The sequence below is a fragment of the Pinus tabuliformis genome, chromosome 9 (assembly GCF_031772625.1).
Source record: "Pinus tabuliformis cultivar Carrire ecotype Pingquan chromosome 9, CPIR1, whole genome shotgun sequence".
Classification (NCBI taxonomy): Eukaryota; Viridiplantae; Streptophyta; class Pinopsida; order Pinales; family Pinaceae; genus Pinus; species Pinus tabuliformis.
In genome coordinates, this window is record NC_142307.1 from 1,287,214,270 (window position 1) to 1,287,229,058 (window position 14,789).

Consider the following 14,789-nt stretch of genomic DNA (forward strand, 5'->3'; position numbering starts at 1 on the left):
TTGTATGTTTTCCAGTTGCACATCCATGATAAGCTCCTTAATGATCTAAGTTGAATTCGGGAATACCTGTGACCATCTTCCTTGCATCAAGTAAGGCTTTGTAATGAAGATGAGAAAATATCCAGGGCCATAATTCATATTGAAGAGAATTATCACAAGTCATTTCTCCCAACAGGCTTCCTCCAACCCTAAATCCAAGAGTGAATGCATCTTTTGGGTTCCTTTTCCAAACATGAACCTTCCCATCAACGAAAGTCACCTTGAAACCATTGTCTTCCATCGCAAAAATAGAGACGAGGCTCTTTTTCAAATCAGGTACATACAACACTTCTTGCAAGTGAAGGGTTTGACCTTGATTTAAGTGAAGAGTAACAATCCCAATTCCTTTCATGGGATAAGTGACATTATCCCCAAGTATAATCTCCATATTAGTCTTCTTGGACCAACATTTTTCTTTCGTTTAGCATGAGTGGAGAAGGCCGTAGGATTGTTTCCATTTGAGGGTCCGTCTCTTTCCATCATGCTTATTTCTTCTTGAGTCCATTGAGCCAATAATTCATCAAACCTCAGAATCTTGTCATTATTGAGGATGGTAGTTTTAAACACATCCCATTCTCTTTTTAAATCCTCCAAGTGAAATAAGAGTGAACTCCCTGTCACCACTAACTTCTCCAATAGATAGGAGATCATTCTTGACTTCGGTAATCCTCATGAAGTAGGATTGAATGGATTCTCCTCTATCCATATTGATGTATTTCAACTTGTTCTTGAGAAAGAGAACTTGATTTTCCTTATTTAATTTGAACATCCCAACCATCTTGTCATACATCTCTTTAGATGTTTCCAAATCAGAAATACATGCAACCAAAGGCTTGTGAATAGAATCAACAATAATTTTCTTAGCTTTAACCTCACCTTTCTTGTATTTAATTTATGAAATAGTGGATGAATTTAAAGGAGGCTCCATTTCTCTTCCTTTAACATAGTCCATATCATCATTCTTTTCCAAAGTCAAATCTAGAGACATATTGCATGCATGATAGTTGGGTTTTTCCTTAAGCTTGTCCTCAGATTTGAATTAAGATATTTTCGTCATTGGGACTGTTCCAAGTTCTTGTCCAACAACTTCCCCTAGTGATTTATTTTCCTCACTCTTGCTTGGGATTTGTCTTCACATGAGCTCTAAAACCATCTTAATTTTATATAACAATGGTATGTTCTATGCTTAGCAAAATTTACTTCAATTTTCCTTAGCATCCCAATGACAATTTCCAATTAATTCCAGTATTAATCACATTAAATTAATCACATTGACAGTAAATGTAGATAGAACATAAAAACATGTGCAAAAGATAAGCCAAGACAAGAGGACGTAAGATTTGGTAGATGCCAGGGAAAAACCACAACATTGGGAAACTCTTTGATAAGATATTCTTATTATTATTCAATAGTTCAGTAGATAGAGAGAGAGAGAGAGTAAAATAATCAAATTCACTTGCCCAATACACTATCAAATCATCCCTGTAAAATTATGCAGTCAATTTCAGCCCTAACTAGAAAGTCAACGCTAGTCAAAACATCAGAAAAACTCCACCAAAATATATAAGTCTTCCTTGGTCAAACTCGTCTTGAAGAGGAGGTCAAACACTTCCCAAAATATCTCAATAAAACCTAGTCAAAGGAGAAACAAAATCTATTGTGATTTTATGCGGTCAAAGAAGAAGTCAACACTAGTAAAAAAGTCCCAAACACCTCGTTTTCTGTGCCAATAAATGCGGACTCTAGAGAGAGAAATTATGCCCCAGAAAATGTAGTAAAACTTGGTCGATGAAGCCTTAGTCAACACTGTCCTAAAAATTTAAAATTTAGGCTGTAATCTGACCCAGAAAATTCGTCCTTCATCCACATGTGAGAGAGAGCAAGAGAGATGATCACCAAGATGTACGAACCAATCAAATTAGGAGAGAGAATAAATGATGAGTGAGTGATGTAAAAATGAGGAGAGAGGTCACTACTATTTATACAATTCATTGAGGGTGAAGGGACACATCTATTGGGCTTCTTGAGCCTACATTAAGATGAGGTCGACCTTAACAATTTGTGCATGAGAGAGAATAAATTCAAGATTCCACTTCTGCTTTTCCGAATGAATTTGGACCTTTCGAAAAGAGGAATATAATGCAATAATCATCTCCATCATATGAGCTGTCCTAAGGTGGAATTGGCACTAGTTTCCAATTTTAACATGATGTTATTATGCTCGTGTGTTCCTTCCTAGTTGTGTATTATTATAGGTTTCCAAGGGGTGCACTTACTTTTCCCTTCATTTGTTAGAACCTCCATGCATAACACTTTTAATTTTCCACAGGGTCACATGCTCGATCTCACCCAAAGTTACCATACTTCACTTTGTGCGATTTTGCAGTCAAGGCATAACATTACCACCCACTACTGGGGCTCTTACTCTAGACGGTGTGAGGTCTAGATGGGATTTCATATTGGGGAAATCCCCTTAATGTTGGCAGGTCCAACACCGTCAACATTTTTGGTGTTAGAAGGAGGTCCAAATGACAAGCTGAGCCCTTGAAGTATGTTTTGAATTTCTGCACTCATTTAATGACTTCTCCCCATAATCACAACCCCAAAATGTTTTTCCAGAAATGAAAGTCCACAAGTACCAATGAGTATTATAGATGACTTTTCAACTCTCAAATTCGATGGCGAGGGTGAGGCAACCTTAGTCGAGTATACTACTCATTTTCTTGATTTCTACACAAAGCACAACATCCACTGTGAGGATGTTGGTTGTAGGTTGTTCATTCTCACATTTGAAGGGAATGTAAGGGAATGGTGTCGCAAATTAATTGATGCCTCCATATAATCTTTAGAACATCTTGTAACATAATTGTTTCGTGCTTTTGATGCGTATGATCATAAATGTTTGTGCAAGAAAAAAAATAGAATTGTGAAAATCACCTTATGAATCACTGCGTATATTTCCCAATCATTTCATGCATTTGTGTTTTTAATTTCCGAAAGATGAATTGATTGGAAGTACTTGACAAGAATATTTCAATATATTGTTCATATTTCATAAAATTCACACGAGTTAGAATCTTTTGAACTGCTCCCAACATACCTCGGCGTTAAATCTTCCAAATCTGTGACGGATGAGGTTGTTGTTCCAAGTGACCCTCCATCCCCTTCTCGTCAAATATCTATTGTTCTATAGGTTGAGGTGGAAGAAGTTGAAAATTCATCCGTTGATATACCACGATCTTTTCCCACCTCACATTCCCAGACTTCCAGCGCAGTTTTGGACTGTCAGTCTAATGGTTGTGATGAAGTTCTATCTCCTCATCCTCCATCCTTTGGTCCCTTTGATCCTCCGGATTACAAACCTACCTTTTGATGTTCACAAGGATCAAATTATGGATGGAGTTCATGTTGAACAACCAACCTGTGGTATCATTTCCGATTAGTATGTGTGGGAGTCTGAACAAGAATTTGCGGTGGAGGATGACCTCCTTATGTCCGCACCTTTTCCACATTATCCTAACATTTTCCATGATTCTGTCACTCCAGTTGAATCTTATGAAAGTTCAGTTTATGTAGATGTTATTACTTTAAATAATTCTTAGAACACATGGAATGCCATTTTTTCATCTAAGTGAGGAGATGATAAATCTTTTATGCCTAATCATCCCAATCTCCCATCTTATGTTTATGGAAATATAGAAGGTGAAATTTCTCATTTTTCATCATCCCTTCTTTATGATTTGTTAGATCATGAGGATCCCTCTATTTGTAATCTTGTACTTTCTGATCATGATTATCGTGATCTTTTCATTGATTCACTCGATCACATTTCCAATTTTTCCACTGTTGATCTTTCTAAGCCACTGATATTGATGATCCATCTTTTGATGAAGTGGAACTTCCCCAAACTGTCGAGGCACTTCATCCCGAGATGATGGTTATGCCAGGTTCTCGTAGTCTTGAGGTCAACTCCACTTCCGATTAGAAATGTGTTGAATCTATCCAAGCTCCTCATCACTCTCTCATGCACATTGAAAATCAATCTATTTTACAATTTTCTTTTCCTCCATCTGTATCACAAGATCCTATCGCTTAGTCATTGGAGGAGTCATATGTGGCAAGCACAGTCGCAAATCAAAAATTTTCTTCTTCTTCACCTTTTCTCGTCTTTCAAGTTCGAAAGTTTGTGCCTTCATGTCTTTGACTCGCAGTGTGTATAAACACCATGGTACATCCACAAAGTGTCTTTCATGCACTTTTCATTTTTACTTTTCAGCGTGTTCATTCAAACTTCAAACGTTCTGGTTTGTATTGTATTATATTTCTTTTTTTTGTTATACTTGTATATCTGCCTTGACATGCATTCCATCACCTACATAGGCTAGCCAATGCACCGGTGGTTGCATTGGAAATATCACTTTACATAAGTTTGACCTATGCCCTGTTTAGGTTAGGAGTAAAAGTAGTTTTGCTTTTCTTTGTTTTTTCCTTTGATTGGCTTTACATTGTTTTTCTTTCACTCTGCTTCTTTCCTTTTATTTGTTTTCTTTTCAGTTATAGGCTAGTTTCTGCATGAGACCATTTTTGGATACTCAGACAAGCTCGATGAAATCCAAGAGGAAGTTGTACTGCTATCAATGCTTGGTTATATGTCTATTCCCTCTCCTTATGTGAATCCTGAATTTCTTTTAGTCGATGATACTCTGATGTAAAATATGTTCCTTTCAGAGAGATTCATAGTGAAATCATGATATTTGCACTTTTAACTAGTACTGCTTACTATAATCGGTCTTCTATTTTCGATTCATCCTTGTCAAATAAGTCGAGTAGAGTAAGGAGGGGAGGAGAAACTTAACAAGTATTCCTTATGTGTATATAAACATCCTTATTTGATGGGACAACCTATTCTACTCTCAATAAGTTGGGATCCCTCTTCCGCCCCATGAAATAAATAAGTGCCTATGCATAGTTCTTTGAACAAATAAAAATGAAAAAATGAAAAATGAAATAAAGGGTGAAAGAAGAGAAAGGTTTCCTACTCAGAGAGGTGAATCAAGCAAATCCACCTGGGCATTGTCTAGGTTGGCTTGTAGTGGAGCAATGTTTGTGTTCCTGAAGTGACTCCACCGGGGTACTATTCAGGCTGGCTGGAAGTAGAGCAACACTAGAGATGAAAACTAAGACTCTGAAAATCTCTTTTACTTGAGAATTTATATACTCCTCATCCCTAATCTAAACAACTCAGTCTAACTTGGCTTGGTATGTGTGCTTCCGATGAAGAGAGTGGTAGGGACTATATCTTTAACTCAAGCTAAGTGAAGAAGTTGTGATAATCATGAATTGAAAAATACATCTAGAAGAGTTAGACTTGTTTTGCATGAGACAAGATCCATACAGAGAGTTTTAGTTATACCAGTGTGTTTCCAGTGTTGTAGTGGCTACAACCACCCTCCAAAATTTCCCTTATGCTTCGATTTTGGAGCCTTCTTTCTGATCCACATGAGCTTGTATTACACTCATACATGTATTCATGTAGTAGAATCAAACGTATCTTTTAATTTGTGCTTTTGCTTGCTTTCTTTCACACTTATTTGATCTTTCTAAGTCACAAGATGATCTCCCAACTTGGTCTCACAACAGTTATGGGATTGCCTCTAGAAACTACGCAATCCTTGAGGGCAAGCAACCTTGATGATTGTAATTGCGCAGTTCTAACTGGAAGTCAAGCTTGAGCTTAGAAACTGCATAGTCATGGAAGACAACCCAACACTGAGCCCAGAAACTATGCAATCCATCACTAAGCTCAGAAACTACGCAGTGTATTGAGCCAAAAATTTTCCCAGTTCCCCGGAACTGCGCAATCTTTCCTGACATTGTGCATGGCAAGTTTCCTTGGAAAAATAAAAAATCTAAAAATAAAAAAACATCCCTAAAATATAGGGATCTATTTTTAGTATCCTGAAGGAGGCACTTTCGCTATTTTTAGAAACTTCCACAAGATGTTTCTTTTTCCTTGATTTTAGGCATGCATGTCATAAACCCTAATTCACTCAAATCTATTTAATCAACACTTTTAGAGTTCATTTTCACATTCTATCTTAGATCTATAACATTCCTGAGGAGATCAAGAAACCTTCGGTGCGATCATCATCGCTTTTCTAGGTGGGTTTCGCTTTTGTCGTCTTTTGCCGCTTTTTGTCGTTTCACTTTTGTTAGCATTGTTTCACTTATTTCTCTTCATGGTTGCTAGCATTTCAACTTGTTTTAACTTGTAGAATTTTTATTTTAAGTTTTAGATTTCCTTTCACAAGTGCCGCATTGGTTTTCCTGTTTTTGTACCAATGGTCATCGTTGCAACGATTCCCCTCACATACTTGATTTTCCTTCTATTTTATTAATTGCTACACTTGATCTACATGGATTTACTCATACTTAGTCATATATGCACTCAATATCACACTATCTCTCATAATTTTTGACATACACCCACCCATGTGTACAAGACATAGTCCCTGAGGAAGGCCTACCAACTTTTGACTATCTTATCTTGGAGGACCCATGGTCAGTATAGCATGAAAAAATTTCCTAAAGGGTGGGAAGTCTTATTGGACTAGGTAGTGAACGAGGGGAAGTCATTCAACTGGTAAGATATATTGGCTCGACAGTTGGGGGCCCATGTAGAATAGGATCATAGTCCTCCAGATGGTGAGAGAGAAAGGTTTTATATGTCTGCATATTTACTGGATGCAATCTGTACACAACAACAGTTCCTTGGCATGAATTGGATATGGACACCATGAGAACCTACCGTGCACATCTATTACAGGTTGCTTTCAGATTGCAGTTATCGAGGAGTAATGGCACAACTTACTGACCACTTCATCATCCCATTGTACAAGCTCATATTTGAAGAAGATCCACCTTGCATGTCATGAGGAGCAATGGAGGCGATAACATACATCACATATTGGTATGCCTCACTAGGTGTCACCTTCCTTAGAGTGTTTGGTGGAGAGAAGCATATGCGTGTTTTACCAAGGTATGCCACTGACAAACTTGTCAGGCAAGAAGTGTCGTATCATCTAGACACAGGGTTGTCAACAGCACTGCACAAGAAGAAGAAACCACCATGGCTCACTCTTCCTTTGAAAATTGCATTATACAAGATAAAGAACTTGAAAGTCACAGATGCTAAGGGAAAGGAGATAGTGAAGTTTGAATTCGGTACTCAGGAGTTTTATCTATATGATCCCTATGGTATTTGTAAAGACCACTGTGCGAGAGTTTAGTTTCCATGGATCGACGAGGCATTCTATTGGCTAGAGGAGGATCCATGGAGGTATTTCTTCAATTCCTCTAGAATCCGTGAGTTGATCAGCTTAGCAGGGATTTCACAGGCTGATCCACACACGGTAGCCATTCTGGAAGAAACAACAACAGAAGGTCGGAATTCCATGTAGGACAAGGGAAAGAGGAAGATTGTTGACAGTCTAGAGGGAGAACAATGTTGTAAGATGAAAGAATATCCTATGATCATGAAAGAAGATTTAATAGCAGAAGCAAAGAGGAAGCAGAGGATACAGAGAGAAGAGTGGAGGAGGAGAGAAAAGAAGAGGTTGCAAGAAGCAGAGTTGAAGCTGCAGGAGACAAAGTATAAGATGAAGGAAGAACAAGAGTTGAGAATGAGAGAATGAGAAGATAATCAGAAGCAAGAAGAAGAAAAAAGACAAGCAGAAATTACAGAGGAAACAACGCTGATACAAGTTGAAGAGCAGGAACAAAACCAAACAACAAATGAGGAGGAGGGTGAACAGATGCAAGATTGGGAGATTTCTTAGCAGATTGAGTAGTTGATTGAAGTGACAGACATGGAGATGGAACGAGAGCCACAAAATGAAGATGTTGATAGGATTCCAAGTGCACGACAAGTCATTCCTCAGTCTCCACCACCTCCAGTAGCAGAGCCAACCCCGAGCGAGGAAGGGGGTGTTTTTCCCTTTGATGATGATCCAGTAATGGATGTGTACAATCTATCATTTGATGAGTTCCAAAAGAGAATTGCAGAAACATGGAGAAAGAATTTTCCAGATGATGACGCATCACTTGCATTCATTAGATAAAGAGTGATAGTGTAGACACCAAGAAACATCCAAATGTCATTTCTGAAGCCAACTTGGACTATGCAGGTGAAACAATATCAAACATTCAATATTTGATGACTGAGAATTAGAAATTTGCACAAAACTTGTAGGCTATCAGGCAAGAGGCAAAACAACTCTGCGCAACATCACAAAATGCAGTTTCTGCATAGGTTTACTTAGAGGATATAAGAGCAATGATACTTGCTAAAATATCAACACTTGGACAAACCATGCAAAAGCTCTATGAGGGGTTTTTCACTATACATAAAGCAGTTGCTTGTTTTCATGGCTTACAACAATAGAGAAAATATTTTGTTTAAAACTCTCAAGGACACACAAAATTCCATTTCCTATGTGAAAGAGTGGACAATGTGATACAAAGGGGTACCTCTTGACTTAATGAAGAAAATGAAGTTGCAGGCAGAGTTGGAGAAAGCGAAAGTTCAGATGTTGATTAAGAACAACAAGTAGCTCGCCTCATTTATTGGTAGAATTCATACCTCATATGTATGGTTGTTTAGTAGTTTGAGTGTATTGGTGAGAACACACTGGATCCCATCAACCAGTTCACTCACCAAAGCCAAATCCAGAAACCAAGTTCGGCAGGAGATTGAAGAGTACTTGTAGAAGCTGAGACAGATTTCCACCAAGGAGGTTTTAGAACTGAACAAATAGAACATGCCGAAGTACATCGATGGTCCTGTCAAAGCCAGAACAATGTTTCTCATGCTTCAGAATGAACTTGAAACTGGTTCCAAGACATTGTACCCAGATGCCATGGAGGTTAGAGTATGCTTCTAGCCATACACCATCACACAAATCACACAATATCAAGCTTGGCACCAATATGTGACTGAGAATCAGCAAGTGGAGGTTGATGAGATATATTTCTCCCAAACTCAAGCATCGTATTGTTTTGTCTTTTTAGATTGTCAGGTTGTCTCTACCCTATTTTGTCTTATATGGGTACAAGTGTAAAATATAATATTATTTGTAATTATGTTGTAAGTGAAATCCTAAGTGTCAATATTGGAATATGAAGAGCCATCATGTAATGTAATGAGTCATTTCTATTAGACATTGAAGAGTCATGAGGGTAGTCCAAAGGTCACAGAGGGGAGTTGAAGAGTCAACCCCTCTTGTTATAAATAGAACCTCATAACTCATGTAAGGGGATTTTGGGAGCCAATCTTTGGCTAGGCTTAGGCTTAGAAGGAGCTTGAGAGTATTGTGAAGAGCCTTGGCTTCTCTGTAGCGTAGAGAGGGTATACTTCTTTGGAGGAGCAGGTGTTCTTGACTTTAATGTTCCACTATTGCGGCTAGTGGTCTGTCAATGGTGTATATATGAATGGAGCTTTCACTTATAATAATAAAATTAGAGCCAACACGCTTTAATGTATGTTGTGAATATAGTAGGACTATTATTTTTGTATTTTCAATGTATGTTATTTAACTTATGGTTACGCTTATGAATTGTTTCATTTGCATTTGTATGAATCTTGTTGAATGCGTGTTGTTGTATTAACTCATAACTTTAACTTGTGGACTATTTCGCATCTTAGCTTGTGATGGAATTATGCTTGTGTGTTGCTTTCTATCTGCGTACTATTATAGGCTTCCAAGGGGTGCACTTACTTTTCCCTTTGTGTGTTGGAACCTTCATGCATCGCACTTGAATTTTCTACAGGGTCACACACTTGCTCTCACCCAAAGTTACTAGACTTCACTCTATGTGTTTTCACAATCAAGGCATAACATTACCACTCACTTTGGACTCTTACTCCAAACAGTGTGAGGTCTAGTTGGGACTTCATATCGGGGAGATCCCCTGAATGTTGGTGGGTCCAACACCATAAAAAATATACTATTGACATCCAAACATTTAAGTGAAAAAATAATGGGATAAATTGTGGAATACAAACCCACAATAATGTTATTAAATTGTTAGAAATTTAATTTGTTGTTGACCACACCCTCAATATACTCTCCACAAGGATTCAACCCTTGATTGATTCTCCACCGTAGAAATATATCGTCTTCAATGCAAAGCCTCAATTTATTTTGGTCATGTGTCCTCCAACACTCAACTTAGCCACTGATTTAACCCCAATTTCACTCTTATTCCCTCACAAATATGTGGCCTGATATTGCATTGATCAAATCCTCTTGGTGGCTTCTCTACTATAAAAAGTGCCCCTTTATCCTTTCTATGGTTTCTTTGTGTCTCAAAATTCTTTTTTCAATGTAGATAACATTCGTGGAGTCCCTTTCTACAAAGTGACACAAAATCGTGGGAAACCTTGTTTGCACAAAACCCTCTTGATGATGAGTGGAACAACGAGGACAAGGAACATCATCCTTTCTATCTGAGTCGCCTTACTATTAATCCACATAACTTTCTTTCTGAATTAGGTGGTGTTGGAGGTTTCCCTCTTGAACTTGTAAAATATTAGACTTCCTTAAGATGTTTTTCATACTTGCTATGATCCCATCCTTGGCATTTCTACTAATAAACAGGGCCAATAAAAACCCTCTTTTATCCCCCCTCCATTCCTCGCACTAGATTCACAACATAAATATTTCTACTTTGTGGCAGTTGCTTCTTGCTAGTAGCGTCTCCTTCTCAAAGAGGCTCCTCATCACAATGATCTCCACCCAACAGCAAACATAATACAAAAATCAATTGACTGCTCTAGATAGTCGATAGTTGAACCACTAATCTATGTTCCCAATTGTTTCGCCCATAAATCATTCATGCCCAATATATCTTCCATGACTTCTAGCCCCCATCACATAGGTTTCCATGCCTCAAGTTAAAAAAGTGACTTTCACACCATCACTATGATACAAATATTCTTTGATACATTGGAATAACAGGACCTCCACCTTCTTTCACTTTGGCCAATATAGCAAGGTCTTCTAAAGCATCTTTTGTAGCATCTTCTATCACATGCTAAAGAACTAAAGATAGATATTTTGTTAAGTATTCAAATCTCCTACCTTAGCCATGGTAGTAACTAAATTGGATCCCTATCCCAATGGAAGGAACTAGAAATTTCCACAATATCTCATTGGATTTACTCTAAACAATAGATTCTACCCTAAGTCAAAATTCTATTCAACAAGCTTCTTCAATATGTTTATGGAAAGACTTGTTGCTTGGTTGGTTGGTTCAAGAACAAGTGAATGTATAAAATTTCCCATAGGTTTCATGTAATAACAAATATTTTCTCTTGCAATACCTCTTTTTAAATACAATTTCACATTCATTTTGTTGATACTAATTGATTTTCTATAGTCTTTATCTGTTTGTTGAAATCTTCCCAATTCTAAACATGTCACTACAAGATTGTTATAGTATGTAGCATTCTTGTTGTTTAACTTGATTTCTTTAGAATAAAAATTGACATCTTTATCCTATTGTTTTCCCTTATATGCAATATTTCCCTTTTCTTTAGAAATATATGTAGATTTTATTTCGTTTCCAGCTGTAGGTAAAGACTATGAGCTTGAAGCATTCTTAACTTGTTTTTGAAAAGGACACAGATCTAATAGAGTATCAAGTAAAAACCTATCTTCTGCATACCTCACCACGGATGACACTAGAAAATGACATCCACCATACTTTCCTAGAGGTATAGTGACCTCACAACATCCAAACATGCCAAAAAGACTCAATAGTAAAAAAAAACTGGAAAGGAATTCCTCTAATTGTCTCCCATTTGAATTTAGGTTAGGAGGAGATGGAGCTATAAGAATAACCAAAATTTCATCATCCTTCAAAAGGTTGGTAAGAGACGAACACATCTCATTCCTTATGTTCAAACAATATTCAACTTTTTCATCAGTAGTTTCTAGAGTGCATGTACTCAACCTGATATAACAACTCCCAATGATATATCCAAGTGATGATATTCAAGATAGGAGTTTTATTTATTTGATGTTGGGTACAACAGTCAAGAAGACTCTACAATCTTGTCTCATATATGATCTGACAAATTTGCCATGGGTGGTCTAAAAAAGTGTTGTAGATGATGGTCCTTTCATGGTTTTATAAGCTGCAATGTTCATCCTTGATTCCAATTGATTTGAACTCATCATCAATGATAGTGTCCAAAAGTAAATTTGGGATTTCCATATGAATTTCATTTCTTTCATAAGTCTGATAATAGGATTCAAACATGCTTAATTATTTTTAAAGATGTTAGCAACAACCATATCTATGTAAGAAGTAATAGAAAATCATTATGATGCCAATGGAAAGCATAAACCAACAAGTGATTGCTGATGTATTGATCAACTCCTTGTTTCCACTTTATCATTTGCAAGATTGTAAGCAGATATGTGGATTTACAACCCTGACACTTTGACCTTATCAGTTGGGATGGTAGGGTATTGAAATGAGGGAGGTTTTTGGGAGGGAAATGAGATGAGGGAAATGGGTATGATGACGTGAAATCATGGTAAGGAGAATGATTAAATCATGAATGATAGGATTATGAGGAAACGAGCTTATGGTGGTTGTTTTAATATGTATTTATTTTATCTTCAATAAATTATAAAGATTGAAATAATCTTACATTGGGTTACCTTAAGAAATTGATGCATGCTTGGAGTTGTTATTTATGAAAAGAAAATGGACCTAAGACTTGTGTACCATTGATATGACCCAAAATAAAGTGATGAGACCAATGATAATGTATTTTAGTTGATGTGTTAATCGATGCTGACAAATGTTGATTGCTTGACGTTGATGTCTTAAATCGAGACCAAAGATGATAATTATTATTGATGAAGACCTGAGAAATGAGGAAAGAGAATAGATATTCTTGATCTAAGTCCTTGTTCTACATCTAATCACTGTTGTATGAATCTTAATTTGCAAGGAATATCAAAACATACACACTACAATTCATCATGTGACAGTGGTTACTAGCCTATATTGCGGTTACATGAAAGCCTGTAAGTGCATAAACATGGTTGTTGAAGATTCCGTTGAAGTTATCTGATGTTGATAACCTTATTTTAATGTTGGAGCTCTAAAAGGATGAAGGTTAACCCTTTTGTTTCCCTAGTTTTCCAATAATTAGTCTGTTCTTCTTATTGCAAAACTAGAAGGTTGCAACTGTTGTTTAGTACTTCACAAAATATTCATCAAAACCAAGTCCAATTGTATAAATCTCGCCATGTGAATGAATGTGATGAAGTCAAGCATGAAAAGAGATCATTGGATTATCGTCCATTGATGTACATTGTTAATTAATGTGAGGTGGCTCACCATTAATGCCAATGAATGTCAAGGTAGTTTGGTACATGTCTGCAGGTACGAATGAAGGGGTTGAAGTCAAGTCACTTTTGAGATATGAAAATTAGGGGGGATTGATGTATTCCCACTATTGTCAACAAGAGAACCTACCATTGAGGCATGCAAGCCTCAAGGTACTAAAAGAAATCTCTAGTCTTGAATCTAAAAATTTTGTTGACGTCAATAGATAAGACACACTAGAAGGAGGGCATTAATGCATCCCACATCAGCTAACATGAGTATATATATAAAAAGAAAAATTGAAGGGTTTTAGAGGACCAACAACATGATGGAAAAATTATTGATAATTTTTCTAGCCAATAACCTAGTTTTCCAGCAAAGTGCTTGTCTAACTATGCTAGAATCCAAGTTCTCACAGTTAGAATTAATTTATCTTTTTTATTTTATCTATTTATTCATATAAATTACCCTTTTTTTAGAAGAAAAATCAAACCTTTTATTAAGACAATAAAAAATTACATATGCGTATGTTGAAGCATTATTGTTTCTAAAACAGAAAGAAACATATCCAAAAGATCAAAACCGAGCCTCTCCTTATGGAAAAAAACATCCCTCTTTTCTGTAAAAGACATATCAAGTAATTGAGTTCATCTATAATAAACTAAGTTCCATATATGAATAAACTAAAATAGCTTCATGTAGATATATAGTGCCAAAAATGTTGCATCTCCAATAAATGGTGTTGTTGGGAAAAGTATCCAATACGGAATGACCCTATCCCACTCTAAGGGTGATAGTACCTCAGCAACAATCGAAGCAAAGCTATCTAAGATTTCTTCTTTATGAAAGTAAAATAGGGGAGAAAGAGATCCACTAACCGATGTCTTTCGCTAATGATTGATCCAATCTTCTCTCCTTGCTGCTTGCTCCCAGCTCCTTGCTCTTTCACTGGCCCAGCTACACCAAGATCCTGCAAAATGGCAAGAGAGGGAAACTACAAGAAGCATACATTCATAATTGATTCAAGGATTAGAATAAATCAAATACACAAGTATAACAATACACCATTGAGACACATGCATATAGAAGAACCTCAAATGCTTTATTAATGGAAGAAGTAAAGTTCAGGAAGTGGTACAACCATAAGAGGCCCAATCTAGCATCACCTCCCAGCAGAAAGAAATCTCCTCTTCGCCTCCTTCAAAGCAAATCACCCAATAGTTCTATACTCAAACCAACATCACTTCCTTACATTCACAAGATTCCAGCCTCCTTAGACCTCATGAGAGAGCTCTATATATAAGAGTTTTGGAGAAAGGATGAGTCAGCTTGAGGCTGACTAG